The sequence below is a fragment of the Drosophila grimshawi genome, unplaced genomic scaffold (assembly GCF_018153295.1).
Source record: "Drosophila grimshawi isolate 15287-2541.00 unplaced genomic scaffold, ASM1815329v1 contig_44, whole genome shotgun sequence".
Taxonomy (NCBI): Eukaryota; Metazoa; Arthropoda; class Insecta; order Diptera; family Drosophilidae; genus Drosophila; species Drosophila grimshawi.
Genome location: NW_025063240.1, coordinates 256914 through 262913, shown reverse-complemented (window position 1 = coordinate 262913; position 6000 = coordinate 256914). Strand labels below are relative to the sequence as shown.

The 6000-nt window shown below is 38.3% G+C and overlaps 1 protein-coding gene and 1 non-coding gene across 2 annotated transcripts in view; both read left to right on the top strand.

Moving 5' to 3' along the window:
- Positions 1 to 1674: 1674 nt before the first annotated feature.
- Positions 1675 to 1746, top strand: Trnad-guc. Its single transcript has one exon. It is a non-coding gene; the product is annotated as a tRNA-Asp (tRNA).
- A 1610-nt stretch (positions 1747 to 3356) lies between these two features.
- The window catches only part of LOC6558899 (leucine-rich repeat and immunoglobulin-like domain containing-NOGO receptor-interacting protein 4), a 36852-nt gene continuing 34208 nt past the window's right edge, over positions 3357 to 6000 (top strand). The window contains 1 exon segment of the mRNA XM_032743496.2: positions 3357 to 3433. The gene's annotated coding sequence lies outside the window, so the exon portion shown is untranslated.

Below are 6000 nucleotides of genomic sequence, written 5' to 3'. Positions count from 1 at the left end.
TTAGATGTTGTTGTTGCTGTTGCTGTTGCTGTTATTGTAGCATAAATATTGCATGTCTACAAAATATTTGGGTTAACATTTTGCACGCACACACACAAAGACACACACACACATAAATTCGAATGACTGCATATAAAAATGTTTTATTTGCATGATTGCACTCAAAAAAGGGAGTGCATAGACAGCGAGACATTGTGAGACGGAGAGAGGGAGAGAAGCATAGGCTGCTGCTGCCAGTTGAGTGTCAGTTGAGTGGCGTCGTGCATGCTGCTGCCAGCGGCGACGTCGACTGCAATCGAATTGTTTGTGTAATTGTTTCTCTTATTTTGTTTGCCTCCTTTTTGCCGATTGTTTGGCAGCAACAAAAACACAAATAATAACAGCAAACGCACCTTGCGGTTTCTGTGGTTGCGCTCGCTCGCACTCCCACGGCGAATGTGCCGTAGCATGTGATGGAGAAGGAAAGAGAGGCGAGCATTTTTCATTTTTTTTTTAGTCGCTTTACGCTTTACATGCGTTATGAGTGAATGGTTTAGAAATCGTTTTGGGACTGCGGCACTTTGTTGGCAGTTGTTTGATAGTTTTTTGTAATAGGTCTCCAAAGAGATGTTATCAACATTGTTGACGTGTTGACAGCATTTGAGTGCTGCACAAGTGCAACAAAGGAGAATGTATGCACATTTCTACACACATACATACATACATATCTCTGTATCCATTTGAACATTTGAGCACTCAAGCTGAGATATTGAAAGACGCAAAATTGCAAGCTAAAAAAAAAAGCTCCACACATACACATACAGTTGTAAATAAAATAATATCATCACTACGACATTTTGTCTAACGAATCAAAAAGGAAATCATTCGATTTGGAATTTTTTCAAATGTTGATATTTAATTTATTGTTTTGTAGTCACAGTATAAATTAAATGTAATGTAGTACAGCTTCTTCAATATATATTTACTCTTCTTTTGAAAGGAAAAGTGCCAAAAAGTAGCAATAAATAATAGCCCTTTACGCATCTTATAGAAATTGTTTATTTCTAATTTTCATTTTCAGTACACATTTGAAAAGTTATGCTATTAGTTTTTCCGTTCGCTCTGAATTTTTCATACATTTTGTTAAAATACATTGAGAACGGTGAATAATATAATTTTTTTTTTTTGTCTCCCCTTTCTTAAGACTTCTTCAACTTCTGAAAACGTATTCATAAATTCCATAGACTCAAATTCAATAAACACGCATTTGAACATATTTCTTGTGAAGGTGGTGCTATTATTTTTTTCGCAATTGTATCTTTAAATATATTCGAATGCTTCCGCTGACAATAAATCGAAGCGGATGCTATACAAAAAAAAAGTGATATTGCTTTTGAGCTTTGCCGCTGTGAAAATATTAGACCAAAATTATAACCGTTCATAAACATAACTTTAGCCAATGACAACGCATAATAAAAAAGCACACGTGAGTTCGCATAAATGCGCCGTTATCAGATGCCAAAAACTTATGCAAAGCTTCATTCTGCTGTGGTGCTATTTATATACACACACTCACACAACTTCCCATTATTCGTGTGATTAATCAATTACTAACACTCTTGTATTTCAATTCTTATCTTTTTTGTTGTTTTTTGCAGCGCTATAAGACGGTAGTTTGGCACACCGTATTCAACGTCCTCGATAGTATAGTGGTTAGTATCCCCGCCTGTCACGCGGGAGACCGGGGTTCAATTCCCCGTCGGGGAGAGGCAAGAAAGTCTTTTTTTATTTTTGTAATTTTTTATTTTAAATAAATTATTTTAAAAAACTACATTTATATTTTATGAGCAACATTTGAAACAATTCGATTGTCAATATAGTCTCGTGCACGCCATGAACCATACACACAAGGCCACATAATAGGCACACCCACCCATCATACAAACACACATACAAACACACACATAACGAGAGAAAAGTATGCGTTCAACTCATTCATGCCTAAACAAAAATATAAAATAAAATCGGGCACGCACAAGCTAAGCGAAATCTGTGCAAAACCGCAAAACAATAGTCGAAAATAGTTTGGAAAAATCTATGCCAGTGGTTTTGGTGCCCCTCCCCCGCTAACCGCTGACGGCATGCGGACCTATGCCCAGTGGACCACAAAAATCACGTTATTTCAATTTAAATGCCAAACAATCGCCGCTCCATCAATGGGACCAGCTCTCTTGTTATCGCTTATCTCTGCAAGTGGGTTTTCTGTATTTTTTTTATTTTTTTTTGGTTTGCATTGCTGATATACTGAGGGAAAATGGGCGTAACTTTCGGACTTTCGTTAAACGCCCACGTGCAAAAATGGAAATAATCCCCAAGTCGAATGCGTAATTCGCCAATTTATCACTAGCACCACCGATGAAAGCGAGTGTGGGTTGATTTTTTTGTGAAGAGATAGATAGAGAGAGAGAGAGGGGGGTATGGTGGGGGAGAGGGGTTGTCTATCTTTCACTCTCGTTGCGGCACGTTTGGACGCCTCTTCAGTTCCATTATCGAATGCGTGGACTAATGAAGAATTATGTTCATAATTTCCAAATTTATCGCCGAGACCCTCTTGACAACTTGTACTGTGATCATCATGGAGAAGCTGATGATGCTGGCTGTCTAACACTTAAGTGTGTCAAAATGTTGTCGCTGTGGCACAGTCACACACAAATTGCTGTGGCATGCAGGCGGCAACACCCCTCCCCAAACAAACAGCGTGTCAGTTATACACCGAGAGAGGGAGAGAGAGAGAGAGAGAGGGGGAAGGGAGGGAAATGTACACACTTCGAAATATGTATATTATTTATATTTATGATGCCTCAAGTCAGTCCAAGCGAACTCATCCTAACTCAACCCAACTCGAAGTCAAGTCAACTGAAAGCAGCTCCTCTCATTCGGTTCACAGTTCAAAAAGTCATTTCAAGTTTCTTGTTTCAACAAATTTCAAGTGAAAGTTGTTCAAATTTCTTCTGTGTCTGTTTCTCTGTCTACGCCTCTGTCTGTCTCTGTCTCTGTCTGTCTCTGTCTCTGTCTCCGTTTCAGTGTCAGCCAGCTATTAATTTTCACTTAGTTTAAGTTCTCGCTTAGTATTAAATTACATTGTCAATCCTTTGCTTACTTCAATTCGAACACAGATGACAAAACATTTTCCAGTAGCAGCATTTTTTTCCATTATTTTTAATTGGAAATATTTTTAGATAGTTTTATTTAGTGTTTGGCTTCAGCGATTTCGACTTTGCTTTTAAGTGCTGCTGGAAAATTTATGTGGAAACATATTAAATTTATACGTCTGCTCTTCATTACAGATTATATGCCGACCAAATTGTGTGTGTGGATTAGTCGTCGAGTGGATTCGTATATATATACTTGAATATATATATGCTTGTTTTTGAGAGTCTCAAAAACTGTTTGGGTAAGTTTCTGAACATCATGTTATGTGTTGGGTCAATTGGAAGTCAAGTTATATGGCAGCAGTGTGCCAAACATGGCAAAATAATGTAAATATTTTGATAAAAATGAAATAAAATTGGTGTTGAGATCGAAGTCGTACAGCTAATGAATTGTAAGACATGTTTAATTACTTCTCCAGTGGTAATTAAATTATAATTGCTGACGGAACTTGAGTTAACGATGTGATTAAAATTTAAAAATAGCCAAGCAAGTCAGCAAAGAATTTCACTCCATCCGATAATCAACTGCAAAATAAATAAATGAGTTACAAATATAATTATTTCATAACGAACTCAACCTGCTCGTAGAACATTATTTCAAATTAAATTTCAAAGGCCAAGCAATTTTGGCTATGACTAATCCTTAATTACAGTCACACATTTCAAGGTCGTCCATATCATTTATTATTATTATCATAATTTGTTATTTATTTTTATTTTATTTTTTTTTGACAATAAAACTGGTTTCACATTAAATAAAATTCGTCGTGGGTAACGGCTAAGTACAAAGATAATTTATGGCAAAGAAAAAGTCGCATTTATTTTTAAGCTGAGCTCAGACATTCAAATGCCAAGCTCATTATACAAAAAAAAAAGAAGAAAAATACAGTAATAATGTAATAATAACGCAACAATAAGCGATTTTCGTTTTCGAAAATGCATATAGGAGAAAACAATTTCCATAATGCACAAAATGTTGAGCTCAATTAGGCATAATTTGAAATTCAGCGAAACAGCTGAAAGACATTGCGAGATTCAGTTGAATTTGAATTTGAATTTGGCAGCGCATGGAAATCGAATCTTTCAGATGCAAACGTTGACTGCAATGCTTGAGATACTTTTTTTTTCTTTTTTTTTTTGCATGCAACGGAGAGCGCTACAACATGTGGCAGCACCCAGATCCGCTGAACGAAAATGCCAACGAAATTTGAGGCCTCTTTTTTTGTGGCTGGCAACCCTTGTGGGAGTTGGGCACCACGCCCACCTTTCCCCACATGCAGCCTCCGAGTCGACGCCTGTTTGTTATTTACCGACAACCTTATGGCCACATGTCGGCGTCGTCAACGAAAAAATTGTCATCATAAACAACACTGCGCATAAAAAACCAAACAAAAAAAAACAACAAAAAAGGGGGAAAAATATTTCTTACATTTCTGCCTTTTTGCTGTTGTTGTTGTTGTTGTTGTCGTTTTTGCTTATTTCCTTTGCTGTTTGTTGTTATTGTTGTTGCTGTTGTTGTTGTTGGCGAGCATGTGTGAAAAATAAGCAGTCGCTTGACTGTTGAGAGTTGAGTTCAGTGTGCCACAGTGTGTATAATGCGGGGGGCGTGGCAGCAGCTCGGAAAAGCGCCGCGGCGTCTATTTAATGAAGTGCCATCCCAGGCAATTCGCTCCCAACACAGGCCCAGGGCCTAGGGCCTTTGTCAATTGTTGCGCTTGCCGTTTGCCACACGATGGCAGTGTGAATTTTCACATGAGTCTGTTGCAAGTCGAAATTGAAGTTTGGATTGCACAAAAAGAGCCGCTGTTGGGTTGTTTATCTTTGAATTTGGCCTAGCTGCCAGCTACAGACAGACGAGTGAAGGTGGCTCAAATGAGTTTGGCAAATGAATAAATCACTTGCACAACCAAGCCCCAGATTATTGTACAATCAAATTGGAATTTGGCAGACATTTTTGTATTTGGCACGAGAGATCAGAGATCTCTTTAAAGCGTTTTGAACTTTAAATCAAGTTTGACTCCGTATCAGCTGTATCAATATCAACATCGAGTGTTCACACACACACACGCACACGCACACACACACACACACTCACGCACACCATCATTGAAATATATACACACAGCTTTGGTAAAGCCTTGACAGGCAATTTGTTTAGCACGCAAATATTTGTTTTAATAATTTTCATTGAAATTCCCGACATGTAATTGTCATTTTGTCAGACAAACAATAGGCTCAAGTCGCCGAACTTGGGGCCAGCTAATACCAGCTGAAGACCCCACCCAGACCCCAGCCTCGCCTTCCCGCGTCCCTCCCTGGCCAGCGAGTGTTAAGCTCTCCATTGTTTGTCTCTGCCACTTGGGGCAAGAAATGCGCAACGGCCGCATAAATAACATGAAATTAGCAGGCAAACATGTCAAGTCGCAGTAAAGTGGGCAAAAATACAACTTGAGAATAAATCTAGAAAACTTGTTTCACTTTTTTTCTCGAGTTGGCATCGAGGAACACCTGCGACACGTTGTTTGTTGCCTGTTGTTTGTTGCCTGTTGTCTGTTGTTTGTTGTCTGTTGTTGTTGTTGTTGCTATATTTTTGGTTCAAGTACTAAATCACCTGGCTGGTAAAAGTTTATTTTTATCTAATTTGAATTTATGCGCGTAGATCTCTTGCGCTAGATCAGAAACTCAAACTGGGAAACTGGTTTCCACTCGTGATTTATGCCACACAGGTTAGAACTCGCCGCCAGATTGCCACCAAAGATATGGCAAATGCGTTGCGGCTTATTGAAAATAATATATATATATAGATGCT